General features: G+C 45.4%; 1 non-coding gene and 1 pseudogene across 1 annotated transcript; both read right to left on the bottom strand.

Moving 5' to 3' along the window:
• Positions 1–7,786: 7,786 nt before the first annotated feature.
• Positions 7,787–7,905, bottom strand: LOC148165563 (5S ribosomal RNA; annotated as a pseudogene).
• Positions 7,906–14,369: 6,464 nt separating this feature from the next.
• On the bottom strand, positions 14,370–14,489 carry LOC148165562 (5S ribosomal RNA). The gene has a single exon (XR_015771362.1). It is a non-coding gene; the product is annotated as a 5S ribosomal RNA (ribosomal RNA).
• Positions 14,490–16,891: the final 2,402 nt, after the last annotated feature.

Raw genomic sequence — 16,891 nt, 5'->3', positions numbered from 1 at the left:
AAAATTTAATGTGAAAGAAAAAAGCAAAAGTTTATCGTTTTATGTAAGTACGAATTTTGTGAATAAATCACATAACCTAACTTTTTTTTTTTTTTTTTTTTTTTTTCAATCTCAAAAAGTTGCATGCGCGAACGATAAATTTTCAATTCGTTGGAAAATAATTGTGGTTCTGAAAAGAACCGATTTTTTTTTTCTTCTTTTAACACCTTCGAAGATGAAGAATTTGTTAATTCTAGATGGTCGGATCGGATGGATGGATGGATGGATGGAGGAAATTTAAGCCCTCTCGCCACGAATGCGTCTCGCCAATTGGATGTCTTTCGGCATGATGGTGACACGTTTGGCGTGGATGGCGCACAAGTTGGTGTCTTCGAAGAGGCCGACGAGATAAGCCTCGCTGGCTTCTTGAAGTGCCATCACGGCCGAACTTTGGAAACGGAGATCGGTCTTGAAATCTTGGGCGATCTCTCGGACGAGACGTTGGAAAGGCAGCTTGCGGATCAAAAGTTCAGTGCTCTTTTGATAACGACGAATCTCACGAAGGGCGACCGTACCGGGCCTGTAACGGTGAGGTTTCTTGACACCTCCGGTGGCGGGAGCGCTTTTTCTGGCCGCCTTCGTGGCCAACTGTTTTCTAGGTGCCTTGCCACCGGTAGATTTACGAGCCGTCTGTTTAGTTCTCGCCATCTCGGATATCGGATGAATCAAATGAAAAGAATTAACGTAGGTAGTGGCTTGCTTGCTTGCTTCGACCGAACGACCGACCGTACGTACGAACGTTCGAAAGTCAACTGAAAATTTTCGTCGCGCCAACGGCCGTTTTATAAACTCGATGAGTCATACGGCGACGCCATTGGTGGATTCGTTTTTAACGCGAGGTGGAGCTGCCGTAACTTATAAATAGTCCCGCGGAATGAAATTTTGACGTTAGTTCCATAACGAACTTGGTCGAAGCTACGTCGTTTTGTACGAAGAATTTCCTAATTTTATCAAGATGACCGGTCGTGGTAAAGGTGGCAAAGGATTGGGAAAAGGTGGCGCCAAACGTCATCGCAAAGTTCTACGCGATAACATCCAAGGTATAACGAAACCGGCGATCAGAAGATTGGCTCGTCGTGGTGGTGTGAAACGTATTTCCGGTCTCATCTACGAAGAAACCAGAGGTGTGTTGAAGGTCTTCCTCGAGAACGTCATCCGTGACGCCGTAACTTACACCGAACACGCAAAACGTAAGACCGTCACCGCCATGGACGTCGTCTACGCCCTGAAACGTCAAGGTCGTACCCTTTACGGTTTCGGCGGTTAATTTTATCATTTTATGACGTGTATCCGCATCCTCAGAGGAATAACAACAAACCCCCCGCAGGCAAGCAAACAAACAAACAAAAAAAAACGGTTCTTTTCAGAACCACAAAATAAATCAAACGAATTAAATATGTTGCTCAATTGTGTGTTTGTCTTCAAATCGAAATGAAAATCGTACGGAGTGAGTGATCATTTTAATTTGTGATCCAGGCGGCGACTTTGACAATTTTGACAGCAGTTTTAGGTTAGAATGACCATCGTTAAAAGAACGTTTTTGCCACGAAGAGTATATTTGAGGTTATGTCCAATATGGGGTAGAGTTACTCTCCTCAGACGTGACTTGAAACAAAATCTCATAGCAAATAAAACGATTGATTGTAGTATTACGGCTCACCGCTGACGACTGCTGCTGCAAGAAATTATCGAGACGGAGAGCACGTATAGGCGACCGGTGTGTGTGTGTATGTTCTTAACAGATTAATGTGCGAAATGTGAAGAAATTTACGACGAATCGGAATGTTTCTTGAATTAGATAATCAATAAATTATTATAGATAGAGTTGTCGAGTTCGTGCTTTAGTCGGGCATTGAATTTTTCTAAAAATTACGATGAAAAGTCGTAAAAATCATCTTTCTTGGTTGAATGTAATCGAAAATCTTCCGTTCAGTCTACGCTCGTATAATGAATTAATTGATCGGTTTAACTTTAAAATATCTAAAAGACTTTTTAACATGATTCTCATAGGTTGTTGTATTTTGGCGAAAAAATCAATTCGTTCGAGTTGAATTTTTGGCCCTGAGAAGGGCCGATGTGAAGATGGTTTTTATAAAAGTTTTTGTTTTTCGTTCGAGATGACGGCGGCGAAGAATTAAATTTAAGGCTTCTTTTCGGTCTTCTTGGGCAACAACACCGCCTGGATGTTGGGCAAGACACCGCCTTGGGCGATGGTAACGCCGGAAAGGAGCTTGTTTAACTCCTCGTCGTTCCTTATAGCCAATTGAAGATGTCTCGGAATGATACGGGTTTTCTTGTTATCTCTGGCGGCGTTTCCTGCCAATTCGAGAACTTCGGCGGCTAGATATTCCATTACGGCCGCCAAATAAACGGGAGCACCTGCACCCACTCTTTCGGCGTAGTTTCCTTTACGCAGAAGACGATGAATTCTGCCGACGGGAAACTGAAGTCCGGCACGACTGGAACGAGACTTCGCCTTTCCCTTCACTTTACCTCCTTTTCCTCTTCCGGACATGTTGTTATACGATATAAACAGCAAAACACCTACTGCGACTGACACGAAGCGCACTGACAAACGTACGGCTTGAAATAAATGCCGAACGCGGCGAAGGCTAGAAATTTATATGGTCGGTACAGCGCCATCTCGTTAGGGCAATGGTCGAACGACGAACTAAGGCGGAGCGCCTGTTTGTCGCTCGCTCGTTATAAATAGAGGGATTTTAGGTGTGCGGCGTTATTCTCTGACGACCTGTCGTGCTGAGAACATCACTTGTGAATTCGCTCGAAGCCACAAATCTCCAAACCATCTTTCGAAATGGCCGCATCTGGTACCTGGGACCTCAACACCATGACGGTGGACACCTTGGATCGCTTGATGGAAGTGATCGCCATGCGTCGGGAATTTCTCGTCGCAATGGGTGCCCCGTCAACGTCTGAGCCCCAACCCAATTCGGCCCCCATCGACTCCGACCCGGAAATGGACGTGGAAGTCCGCGAAGAGGGTGAAGCCAAGAAGAAAGGAAAGAAGAGACAATCGAAGGAAGAACAAGAAGAAGGGTACGAAAACCCCAAAAGAACGTCGAAAAGATCGACTCCGAAAACCCCCAAACCCGTGGAGACGAAGAACATCTTCGAAAAACTCCGCAACGACGACCATCAAGACGAACCGGAAAACGAGAAGACCGAAGAAAAGGAAACAAAAGAGGACGAACCGCGCCGGAATAAGGTAGGTGATAATTCTGGACAAAATACTACACCGATCATTTTAAGAGACCGAACGAAGTGGACGAGAGTTTGCGCCGCTCTCAAAAGGAAGCACATAAACTGGACGAAGGCAACGTCAACGAGGGAAGGAATCAAAATCCAGCCGGAAACGGTACAGGATTACCGGGCAATGTACCGGTTCCTGAAGGAAGAAGGCCAGGAATTCCACACTCACCAACTCAGGGAAGAAAGGCGACTGAAGGTGGTGATCAAAGGAGTCCCGCAAGAAGTCACAGAGGAAGAAATCAAAGAAGAATTGCATCAAGAAGGATATCCGGCGGAAATGGTCCGTCGGATGAAAAATCGAGAAGGGAAACCACGACAGTGTGTCATCGTGGAGATTGGTAAGGATTACAAGTCGATATATAATAAAAGGAACATTTTAGGTCTGTGCGTCACCGTCGAGGCGCTGAGGGCGCGCACGGAGGCACTGCAGTGCCACCGGTGCCAATTGTTCGGGCACGTGCAGCGGAACTGCTTTGCAGAATACCGCTGCATGAAGTGCGCCGGCAATCACAGCACACACGAGTGCACGAAGCAAAGGACAACGGCCGCGAAGTGCGCCAACTGCGGGGGAGAGCACATCTCCGCCTGGAGAAGGTGTCCCGAGCGGCCAGGAATGGAGAAGTCAAGGGAACCGAAGAAGTGGGCCGAAATCCCGAAGAAGCCGCAACCAACACTCAAGGAAATTCAGCAGGAGGAAAGGAAGAAAAAAGAAGAGGAGAAACCACACTCCTCCAAAAAATCGGAATCAAAGTCCGCCCCAAAAACGGACACAGGTAAGTTAGCTGAAGAACTGTCATCTCTATTGATTCAATTTCAGGCTAAAAATCCAACGGATGAGGAAATCCTCCAATTCCACAAAACCATCGGTCGCATCATCAGGATGACCGCGAATTAAGAAGAACACTTTGAGTGGGAGTAAGAAAAAAGAAAAAATGAAGAAACAACTGGCGGACGGTTTGAAAATCGCCGCCTGGAACGCAGATGGGATCAAGAATAAGAAGCAAGAGCTGGAGCTCTTCCTCAAGGAGAAGGAAATAGATGTGGCCCTCTTAAATGAGACCCATCTATCAGGTAAGGACAGTTTAAAATTTCAACATTTTTATTGTTTTAGAAAAGACAGAGAAAACAGACAAGGAGGGGGTGTGGCCATTCTCATCAGGAAGAACATCCAGCACCACCCACTCAACAACACAGCCGCCAATGAAAACGTGGAACAAACCGGAATCGTGGTCTCCACGAAGAGCGGTAAACTCGCGTTGTTCGCGGTTTACTCGCCGCCAGGAGCACCAATCGACGAAGAGGAACTCGACGAAATCTTCAAAAGGAGGGAACCGACGATCGCAATGGGCGACTTCAACGCCAAACACATCGTCTGGAACAGCAAAATCACCAACACGCAAGGAAGAAAACTTTTAAGGTACGTAGAAAATCGAACACTCACCGTTATTTCCACAGATGAGCCGACAAGATACCCGCCTGGAAACTGTGGGACAGCCGGACATCCTGGACATCGGAATCATCAAAACATCAACAAAAGGTTCAAGCTGGAAGTGGAAGACGAGCTCAGTTCCGATCACAACCCGATCGTGCTGACGCTGGACGGAAGCCGAAAGCGAGAACCAAGGATCATCGAGAAGGTCAACTGGAACAAGTACGAAGAAAACTTCACCATCGAAGAAATCGACATCAACAACGGAGAAGAACTAGAAGAAGCAACGAAGAAACTTGAAGGAGCCATTCAATCAGCGATGGAAAAAATCCAAAACGAGTAAGATTCAATATGAAATACCAGAGAAAGTTCGCGACGAGATCAAAGAGATCGTCAAGAAAAAAGAAAAGCTAAAAAAGTGTTTCAGAGAACCCTCGCACCACAGGACAAGAGCGAACTCAACAGATGGAACCACGAACTCAGCCGGATTCTCAGGGAAGAAGAAAACCGGAAGTGGGAAAGAAAAATGGAAGAACTCAACGAAGAAGATCATCCACCATGGAGAATGGCAAGAGCACTGAGGAAGAAAAGAGAAGAAATCCCCCCCCTCGAAACGGAAACCGGAACGGCGTACGAAGACAGGGAGAAGGCAGAAGTTTTCGCGGAGAAGATGGAAGAACAATTCACCAACAACCCCTCACAGGACAGGAACTTCGAGATGGAAACCGACCAGAACGTCCAGCATCACCTCCAGGTACCAGAAGGGTACAGGATGGATGAAGCAACCGAAGAAGAAATCGAAAGAATCATCAAGGACCTCAACCCGAAGAAAGCTCCGGGAAAGGACGGAATCACCAACACGGCAATCCAAAAATTGCCACAGGTAGGTAAACAAGCACTACTGAAAATAACCAATGCAATTTTAGGTCTCCGGAAGTTCCCGGAAGCATGGAAGGAAGCAAGAATCATCATGATCCACAAACCAGGAAAGAAGAAGAAGGGACCCCGCCAGCTACCGACCCATCAGTCTGCTCTCCAGTCTGAGCAAGGTAGCCGAACGAGTCATCCAAAGAAGAATTCTCGAAGTAATTGAAGAAAGAAAAATCATCCCGGAAGAACAACACGGATTCAGAAGAAGACACGGAACCATCCACCAAACAACAAGGATCACAGACTTCATCATCCAAGGATTCAACGTCTCAAAAGTGACAACAGGAGTCTTTTTGGACATCGAAAAGGCCTTCGACAGAGTCTGGCACCAAGGACTCGTCCGGAAACTTATCGATTTCCGGATCCCGTTGGCCTACGGTAAGTTAATCCACTCGTACCTTACTAATCGCTGTTTTCAGGTCAAAGTCAACGAAGAGGAATCCACCAAGAAGTGGAGCAAAGCAGGAGTCCCTCAGGGTTCTGTCCTAGGGCCGCTCCTGTATTTGCTCTACACCGCGGACGTTCCAACGACGGATGACACCGTCATCGCTACGTTCGCGGACGACACGGCCATCCTGGCCCAAGGAAGACACACCGCAGGACTCGCCAAGAAGATCAACACCCACCTGGAGGAAATCGAAAAATGGACAGAAAAATGGAAGATCAAAGTCAACGGGAAGAAGAGCAACGGAATCATCTTCACGAAGAGACCAAAGAAGCACAAACCAATAAGAAGCATCAAGTTCAGCGAAGAAGACATCCCATGGAAGACGGAAGTCAAGTACCTTGGAATCACCATGGACCAAAAACTTGACTTCCAGAAGCACATCAACGAAGCGGAAATCAAGGCGAAAAGGATCAACCAGGAACTCTACCCACTCCTCAACCGGAGGAGTAAGGTAAGTATTGAAAACAAAATACGTATTTACACTTCTGTTATTAGGCCCACCATGACGTACGGAGCACCAACCTGGAACCAAGCAGACGAAAGAAGAAAGAAGAAACTCCAAATCGTGCAGAACAGGACCCTGAGGAACGCCATCGACGCCCCATGGTTCATGACCAACGAACAAATCCACAACGACCTGAAGATTCCACCCATTGAAGATGTCATCCAGAAGATCGCCAGGAGGCACTTCGAGAAGGCAGCAGAACATGACAACCCAACAATTCGGAAGCAAACAGAGGAAACCACCACGAGAAGATTCAAGAGGCCAAGACTCGCAATGGAAGAAGAATAGAAGAAAGAAGAAGAAGAAGAAGAAAAGGTCCCACACTGGAAACACAAGACCCACCGAAGAAGAAAGAAGAAAAACCACCGAAACAATAGGCCACCGAAGAAAACAAGAAGAAAGAAGAAAACCACCGAAGAAAAGGATCCATGACTGTGGAAGAACACGAAGATCGTGAGACCACGAAAAAGTAACCACAGACCAAATGATGATGTGCGGCGTTTTAGATCGAGTATACTCGTCGTAACGTGCACGTCGTGTCTGTCTCGTTTTCTGTTTTTAAACGTTTTTTTAACTCGACGACTAGAAGAGAATGCCACCCAAGACCAGCGGTAAGGCGGCCAAGAAGGCCGGAAAAGCTCAAAAGAACATCTCGAAGAGCGACAAGAAAAAGAAGCGCAGGAGGAAGGAGAGTTACGCCATCTACATTTACAAGGTGTTGAAGCAGGTCCATCCCGATACCGGTATCTCCAGCAAGGCTATGTCTATCATGAACAGTTTCGTGAACGACATCTTCGAACGTATAGCTGCTGAAGCCAGTCGCCTCGCTCATTACAACAAACGTTCGACCATAACCAGCAGGAGATCCAGACGGGCGGTGCGTCTTCTTTTGCCCGGTGAATTGGCGAAGCACGCCGTTTCTGAAGGAACCAAGGCCGTCACCAAATACACCAGTTCAAAATAAATCCTCCTCGAGCAGCTTGGAAGTTGGTTGGAAAAAAAAGAAAAAAAAATCGGTTCTTTTCAGAACCACAAATTCAACTCGAACGAATTAAAAATTTTCGTCTTCATACTATATAAGTTCCTGAGAGAAAATATAAATAGTGAAAAATATATTTAAAAAAAGTTTGACATCAGAAATGTTAATAAAAAAAGAAAAGAGTAGAGACAACGGCACGCGGTGTTCCCAAGCGGTCACCCATCAAGTACTGACCGCGCCCGACGTTGCTTGACTTCGGTGATCGGACGAGAACCGGTAGTTTTCAACGTGGTATGGTCGTTGCCTGGTAAAATTTTCCAAGATGGTACGTTGACGATTTTTTGTGATTGTTCGATCGTTTGGATGTGACATTTTTCGATGGTACACATGTCAGAAAATGTACAAGATTTAAAAGAAGAAAAAAAAAAAATTTTTTTTTGCGAGTCGTTTTTTAGTTTTTTTTTTGCGACAAAATGACGAAAAAAAAAAACTCGTATGAGGCGTTAAATTAAATTGTTCGTTTGACGATCTCAACGAGTCACTTGCGATTAACGTAATTTAAAATTTGAGAACTTACTTACTCACTTGCTTGCTTAGATGGAAATAGCACCCACTTGAAGTAAACGCCGACACGGACCGGAGATGAATAAACTCCGAACGGACGGGGTTAATTCATGAACTGACCGTAGTACGGTCGAAGGTTCGCCGCCGCCGCTACCTGCTTTCTTTCTTAGAACTGATAACAGAGTTGGTTTCTTTGTCTGTTCATTCATCGAAATTCCCACCACTCTGGCCGGGCCGGGCGGGGTGGGTGTGTGTTGTTTCATGATTTGTTCTCTTCTCGATTTATTCTTTTTCCGACGTCGTTCGATTCATAGAGATGTTTTCGTCGAAAGTGTGGTCGCGTTTACATTGCATTAAAATTTAATTTGTTCCAGTGCGACGATGAAACAAGAAAAAAGTTTCAAGTAAGTACGCACGCACGCACACCTACATATTTCATTTTTTAAATCTTTCGACGTTCGTAGTTTCTGCTCGAAATGTCGACTAATAGTAGGGAATGTTTTGTTGATTTGTTTGTTTTTCGTTTTGAGAAGAACAAATGAAAATTTCGTTGGATTTCTGTCGACCGACGACCGACTGAAAATCCGCCGACATCGACGTAGTTTTATTTAGAGTGTCTGAAAAATGCAAACAATGCAAGATTTCCGTATTTTTGTTGGTTTGTGGTGTTTGGGGAGTTTTTTTTATGATTATAAAATGGTTTCGTCGAGAAAAATTGCTTCTTTCGCAATGAATTGGCAAGAAAAATTAAAAAACTCGTCCGTTCCCGTCGCTGGATGTTCGACGGTGGTCCGTCTGATTTTCCCTTTATTTTCGTAAAATTGACGAGAATTTCGCCGTCAAAACTGTTTTCGGTGATGTTTCGATGATGGGATTTCGTCGTGTGAGGTAATTTTTGAGGAAAAAATGTCGATTTTGCGAAAAAAGTCGTTCGAAAAGTCCGTTCGTCGTACAAATTCGTTTCTCATGGTCGAGTCCGAAATTGACATCGTTTTTTTTCCGACCTGTTCGTCAAGATCGTTTTCAAAAATCAACTCCTACGAAAGGCGAAGGTTTTATCTTCGTTCTTGAAAAAATTCGACCTTCTCGGACGTCATCTTCGACCGTTTGTGAATTTTTTTCCTACACTCTGCAGGTTCGTCGGTCGTCGCTCCGATCCGTGCTGCGTCTCTTTGCGAGGCGATTTCGAAAAGATCGCACGTACTTTTCGACCGATTCGTTCGTGAAACTTGTAGAGGATGCTTCCAAGTTTGTCTGGTCGAAAGCGGAACTTTCCTGTTATTCGTGGAAAACGCGTAACGTCGGCGTCGAACTTGGATGTCATCTCCTTGTTTCGGAGGGTCTTTGTTCGAGTCGACGTTCGATCGGTCCTTGTTCGCTTTTGGAGGTCGGCTGGTCGTCCGGGAAAACTTGAGGTTATTCAGGAGGCCATCGCCGACCGAATCGCTCATGTTCCCGCACCCGGAGGCGGTGATCTTCGCGTAAAGAGAACGATGCCATCACGCGAAAGCTGTATTCGAGGCCCACTGAATTTTCTAACTCGACGAGAAGGCTCTCGTTTAGTCCGCGGTCCGCGCGTTTTCGAACGCGCCAACACTTTGACTTTGGCGCCCAATTCGTTCTGTAAAGTTCATTCGTTCTTTCACCGAAGAATAAGCCTACCTATAATAAAAAGAAAAAAAACGCGCGCGCGATAGACGAAAATATGGCCGACGTAGAAAATCAAGCAGCTTCGACGGTCGCCGGTGCCACTTCCGGCTCCTCACCGGTGAAGAAGGAGAAGAAGCCCAAAAATCCGAGAAGCAAACCTTCTCATCCGCCCACTTCGGAGATGGTCACCAACGCCATCAAAGGCTTGAAGGAACGCGGCGGTTCTTCGTTGCAGGCGATCAAGAAATATGTCGCGGCCAACTACAAAGTCGACGCGGAAAAATTTGCGCCTTTCATCAAGAAGTACCTTAAGGGCGCCGTCGCATCCGGTTCGTTGGTCCAAACCAAAGGAAAAGGAGCTTCCGGTTCGTTCAAGTTGGCTTCTGCCGTCACCGGTGCAGCTAAGGCTCCGTCCGCCACGAAAAAGAGATCTGCCGCTGCGACCGCGTCGTCATCGGCGAAATCCAAGAAGACGGGCGTTGCTAAACGTTCCGTCGCGTCAGCGCCGACGTCCGCCGAAAAAGGATCCGCCTCAAAAGCCGGTAAGAAGGCCGCCCCCGCCGCTTCGGCCAAGTCTAAGAAAACTGCCGCCGAAAAGAAGAGCGTCGCCGTATCGAAGGCTAGAAAGGCTGCGTCCGCTCCCGAAAAGAAAGCCAGCGCCGCCTCCAGATCGCCCGTCAAACCCAAGACGCCATCGAAAGCGAAGAAATCCAACAAGGCCGGTCCAACCAAGAAACCGAAAGCGCCGAAACCGAAAACGGCCAAAGCCGTCACCGTCAAAGCGAAAAAAACCGCTTCACCCAAGAGAAAGAAGTGAAAAGTCGACGACGATGATTTAATTTTTTCAACGACGACGACGTCCTGGTGGTTTCGGGAACGTGCTCCGATCGTATATATCGACGTAGGGGCACCATCGATACAAATAAATGGCCCTTTTCAGGGCCACAATTATTTTCAAGAAACGAACGAAAGATTCGCTTGGACAATGCACATTCTGTTGAGGAGATACATACTTTCATTTGATTTTCTTGTCTATTCATTTGACTGTCGAAACAGTGTTATTACAAAGAATGATAAACTTTATTATATAATAATGTTTCAAATAGTCTCAGTTAAAAGAAAATTTAATGTGAAAGAAAAAAGCAAAAGTTTATCGTTTTATGTAAGTACGAATTTTGTGAATAAATCACATAACCTAACTTTTTTTTTTTTTTTTTTTTTTTTCAATCTCAAAAAGTTGCATGCGCGAACGATAAATTTTCAATTCGTTGGAAAATAATTGTGGTTCTGAAAAGAACCGATTTTTTTTTTTCTTCTTTTAACACCTTCGAAGATGAAGAATTTGTTAATTCTAGATGGTCGGATCGGATGGATGGATGGATGGATGGAGGAAATTTAAGCCCTCTCGCCACGAATGCGTCTCGCCAATTGGATGTCTTTCGGCATGATGGTGACACGTTTGGCGTGGATGGCGCACAAGTTGGTGTCTTCGAAGAGGCCGACGAGATAAGCCTCGCTGGCTTCTTGAAGTGCCATCACGGCCGAACTTTGGAAACGGAGATCGGTCTTGAAATCTTGGGCGATCTCTCGGACGAGACGTTGGAAAGGCAGCTTGCGGATCAAAAGTTCAGTGCTCTTTTGATAACGACGAATCTCACGAAGGGCGACCGTACCGGGCCTGTAACGGTGAGGTTTCTTGACACCCTCCGGTGGCGGGAGCGCTTTTTCTGGCCGCCTTCGTGGCCAACTGTTTTCTAGGTGCCTTGCCACCGGTAGATTTACGAGCCGTCTGTTTAGTTCTCGCCATCTCGGATATCGGATGAATCAAATGAAAAGAATTAACGTAGGTAGTGGCTTGCTTGCTTGCTTCGACCGAACGACCGACCGTACGTACGAACGTTCGAAAGTCAACTGAAAATTTTCGTCGCGCCAACGGCCGTTTTATAAACTCGATGAGTCATACGGCGACGCCATTGGTGGATTCGTTTTTAACGCGAGGTGGAGCTGCCGTAACTTATAAATAGTCCCGCGGAATGAAATTTTGACGTTAGTTCCATAACGAACTTGGTCGAAGCTACGTCGTTTTGTACGAAGAATTTCCTAATTTTATCAAGATGACCGGTCGTGGTAAAGGTGGCAAAGGATTGGAAAAGGTGGCGCCAAACGTCATCGCAAAGTTCTACGCGATAACATCCAAGGTATAACGAAACCGGCGATCAGAAGATTGGCTCGTCGTGGTGGTGTGAAACGTATTTCCGGTCTCATCTACGAAGAAACCAGAGGTGTGTTGAAGGTCTTCCTCGAGAACGTCATCCGTGACGCCGTAACTTACACCGAACACGCAAAACGTAAGACCGTCACCGCCATGGACGTCGTCTACGCCCTGAAACGTCAAGGTCGTACCCTTTACGGTTTCGGCGGTTAATTTTATCATTTTATGACGTGTATCCGCATCCTCAGAGGAATAACAACAAACCCCCCGCAGGCAAGCAAACAAACAAACAAAAAAAAACGGTTCTTTTCAGAACCACAAAATAAATCAAACGAATTAAATATGTTGCTCAATTGTGTGTTTGTCTTCAAATCGAAATGAAAATCGTACGGAGTGAGTGATCATTTTAATTTGTGATCCAGGCGGCGACTTTGACAATTTTGACAGCAGTTTTAGGTTAGAATGACCATCGTTAAAAGAACGTTTTTGCCACGAAGAGTATATTTGAGGTTATGTCCAATATGGGGTAGAGTTACTCTCCTCAGACGTGACTTGAAACAAAATCTCATAGCAAATAAAACGATTGATTGTAGTATTACGGCTCACCGCTGACGACTGCTGCTGCAAGAAATTATCGAGACGGAGAGCACGTATAGGCGACCGGTGTGTGTGTGTATGTTCTTAACAGATTAATGTGCGAAATGTGAAGAAATTTACGACGAATCGGAATGTTTCTTGAATTAGATAATCAATAAATTATTATAGATAGAGTTGTCGAGTTCGTGCTTTAGTCGGGCATTGAATTTTTCTAAAAATTACGATGAAAAGTCGTAAAAATCATCTTTCTTGGTTGAATGTAATCGAAAATCTTCCGTTCAGTCTACGCTCGTATAATGAATTAATTGATCGGTTTAACTTTAAAATATCTAAAAGACTTTTTAACATGATTCTCATAGGTTGTTGTATTTTGGCGAAAAAATCAATTCGTTCGAGTTGAATTTTTGGCCCTGAGAAGGGCCGATGTGAAGATGGTTTTTATAAAAGTTTTTGTTTTTCGTTCGAGATGACGGCGGCGAAGAATTAAATTTAAGGCTTCTTTTCGGTCTTCTTGGGCAACAACACCGCCTGGATGTTGGGCAAGACACCGCCTTGGGCGATGGTAACGCCGGAAAGGAGCTTGTTTAACTCCTCGTCGTTCCTTATAGCCAATTGAAGATGTCTCGGAATGATACGGGTTTTCTTGTTATCTCTGGCGGCGTTTCCTGCCAATTCGAGAACTTCGGCGGCTAGATATTCCATTACGGCCGCCAAATAAACGGGAGCACCTGCACCCACTCTTTCGGCGTAGTTTCCTTTACGCAGAAGACGATGAATTCTGCCGACGGGAAACTGAAGTCCGGCACGACTGGAACGAGACTTCGCCTTTCCCTTCACTTTACCTCCTTTTCCTCTTCCGGACATGTTGTTATACGATATAAACAGCAAAACACCTACTGCGACTGACACGAAGCGCACTGACAAACGTACGGCTTGAAATAAATGCCGAACGCGGCGAAGGCTAGAAATTTATATGGTCGGTACAGCGCCATCTCGTTAGGGCAATGGTCGAACGACGAACTAAGGCGGAGCGCCTGTTTGTCGCTCGCTCGTTATAAATAGAGGGATTTTAGGTGTGCGGCGTTTTAGATCGAGTATACTCGTCGTAACGTGCACGTCGTGTCTGTCTCGTTTTCTGTTTTTAAACGTTTTTTTAACTCGACGACTAGAAGAGAATGCCACCCAAGACCAGCGGTAAGGCGGCAAGAAGGCCGGAAAAGCTCAAAAGAACATCTCGAAGAGCGACAAGAAAAAGAAGCGCAGGAGGAAGGAGAGTTACGCCATCTACATTTACAAGGTGTTGAAGCAGGTCCATCCCGATACCGGTATCTCCAGCAAGGCTATGTCTATCATGAACAGTTTCGTGAACGACATCTTCGAACGTATAGCTGCTGAAGCCAGTCGCCTCGCTCATTACAACAAACGTTCGACCATAACCAGCAGGGAGATCCAGACGGCGGTGCGTCTTCTTTTGCCCGGTGAATTGGCGAAGCACGCCGTTTCTGAAGGAACCAAGGCCGTCACCAAATACACCAGTTCAAAATAAATCCTCCTCGAGCAGCTTGGAAGTTGGTTGGAAAAAAAAGAAAAAAAATCGGTTCTTTTCAGAACCACAAATTCAACTCGAACGAATTAAAAATTTTCGTCTTCATACTATATAAGTTCCTGAGAGAAAATATAAATAGTGAAAAATATATTTAAAAAAAGTTTGACATCAGAAATGTTAATAAAAAAAGAAAAGAGTAGAGACAACGGCACGCGGTGTTCCCAAGCGGTCACCCATCCAAGTACTGACCGCGCCCGACGTTGCTTGACTTCGGTGATCGGACGAGAACCGGTAGTTTTCAACGTGGTATGGTCGTTGCCTGGTAAAATTTTCCAAGATGGTACGTTGACGATTTTTTGTGATTGTTCGATCGTTTGGATGTGACATTTTTCGATGGTACACATGTCAGAAAATGTACAAGATTTAAAAGAAGAAAAAAAAAAAATTTTTTTTTGCGAGTCGTTTTTTAGTTTTTTTTTTGCGACAAAATGACGAAAAAAAAAAACTCGTATGAGGCGTTAAATTAAATTGTTCGTTTGACGATCTCAACGAGTCACTTGCGATTAACGTAATTTAAAATTTGAGAACTTACTTACTCACTTGCTTGCTTAGATGGAAATAGCACCCACTTGAAGTAAACGCCGACACGGACCGGAGATGAATAAACTCCGAACGGACGGGGTTAATTCATGAACTGACCGTAGTACGGTCGAAGGTTCGCCGCCGCCGCTACCTGCTTTCTTTCTTAGAACTGATAACAGAGTTGGTTTCTTTGTCTGTTCATTCATCGAAATTCCCACCACTCTGGCCGGGCCGGGCGGGGTGGGTGTGTGTTGTTTCATGATTTGTTCTCTTCTCGATTTATTCTTTTTCCGACGTCGTTCGATTCATAGAGATGTTTTCGTCGAAAGTGTGGTCGCGTTTACATTGCATTAAAATTTAATTTGTTCCAGTGCGACGATGAAACAAGAAAAAAGTTTCAAGTAAGTACGCACGCACGCACACCTACATATTTCATTTTTTAAATCTTTCGACGTTCGTAGTTTCTGCTCGAAATGTCGACTAATAGTAGGGAATGTTTTGTTGATTTGTTTGTTTTTCGTTTTTGAGAAGAACAAATGAAAATTTCGTTGGATTTCTGTCGACCGACGACCGACTGAAAATCCGCCGACATCGACGTAGTTTTATTTAGAGTGTCTGAAAAATGCAAACAATGCAAGATTTCCGTATTTTTGTTGGTTTGTGGTGTTTGGGGAGTTTTTTTTATGATTATAAAATGGTTTCGTCGAGAAAAATTGCTTCTTTCGCAATGAATTGGCAAGAAAAATTAAAAAACTCGTCCGTTCCCGTCGCTGGATGTTCGACGGTGGTCCGTCTGATTTTCCCTTTATTTTCGTAAAATTGACGAGAATTTCGCCGTCAAAACTGTTTTCGGTGATGTTTCGATGATGGGATTTCGTCGTGTGAGGTAATTTTTGAGGAAAAAATGTCGATTTTGCGAAAAAAGTCGTTCGAAAAGTCCGTTCGTCGTACAAATTCGTTTCTCATGGTCGAGTCCGAAATTGACATCGTTTTTTTTCCGACCTGTTCGTCAAGATCGTTTTCAAAAATCAACTCCTACGAAAGGCGAAGGTTTTATCTTCGTTCTTGAAAAAATTCGACCTTCTCGGACGTCATCTTCGACCGTTTGTGAATTTTTTTCCTACACTCTGCAGGTTCGTCGGTCGTCGCTCCGATCCGTGCTGCGTCTCTTTGCGAGGCGATTTTCGAAAAGATCGCACGTACTTTTCGACCGATTCGTTCGTGAAACTTGTAGAGGATGCTTCCAAGTTTGTCTGGTCGAAAGCGGAACTTTCCTGTTATTCGTGGAAACGCGTAACGTCGGCGTCGAACTTGGATGTCATCTCCTTGTTTCGGAGGGTCTTTGTTCGAGTCGACGTTCGATCGGTCCTTGTTCGCTTTTGGAGGTCGGCTGGTCGTCCGGGAAAACTTGAGGTTATTCAGGAGGCCATCGCCGACCGAATCGCTCATGTTCCCGCACCCGGAGGCGGTGATCTTCGCGTAAAGAGAACGATGCCATCACGCGAAAGCTGTATTCGAGGCCCACTGAATTTTCTAACTCGACGAGAAGGCTCTCGTTTAGTCCGCGGTCCGCGCGTTTTCGAACGCGCCAACACTTTGACTTTGGCGCCCAATTCGTTCTGTAAAGTTCATTCGTTCTTTCACCGAAGAATAAGCCTACCTATAATAAAAAGAAAAAAACGCGCGCGCGATAGACGAAAATATGGCCGACGTAGAAATCAAGCAGCTTCGACGGTCGCCGGTGCCACTTCCGGCTCCTCACCGGTGAAGAAGGAGAAGAAGCCCAAAAATCCGAGAAGCAAACCTTCTCATCCGCCCACTTCGGAGATGGTCACCAACGCCATCAAAGGCTTGAAGGAACGCGGCGGTTCTTCGTTGCAGGCGATCAAGAAATATGTCGCGGCCAACTACAAAGTCGACGCGGAAAAATTTGCGCCTTTCATCAAGAAGTACCTTAAGGGCGCCGTCGCATCCGGTTCGTTGGTCCAAACCAAAGGAAAAGGAGCTTCCGGTTCGTTCAAGTTGGCTTCTGCCGTCACCGGTGCAGCTAAGGCTCCGTCCGCCACGAAAAAGAGATCTGCCGCTGCGACCGCGTCGTCATCGGCGAAATCCAAGAAGACGGGCGTTGCTAAACGTTCCG

This window comes from Gnatocerus cornutus, unplaced genomic scaffold (assembly GCF_029298725.1).
Source record: "Gnatocerus cornutus isolate USDA-ARS CGAHR unplaced genomic scaffold, icGnaCorn1.1 ctg00000280.1, whole genome shotgun sequence".
NCBI classification, from domain to species: domain Eukaryota; kingdom Metazoa; phylum Arthropoda; class Insecta; order Coleoptera; family Tenebrionidae; genus Gnatocerus; species Gnatocerus cornutus.
Note: the sequence above shows the minus strand (reverse complement) of the source record. Positions and strands in the feature narration are given on the sequence as shown.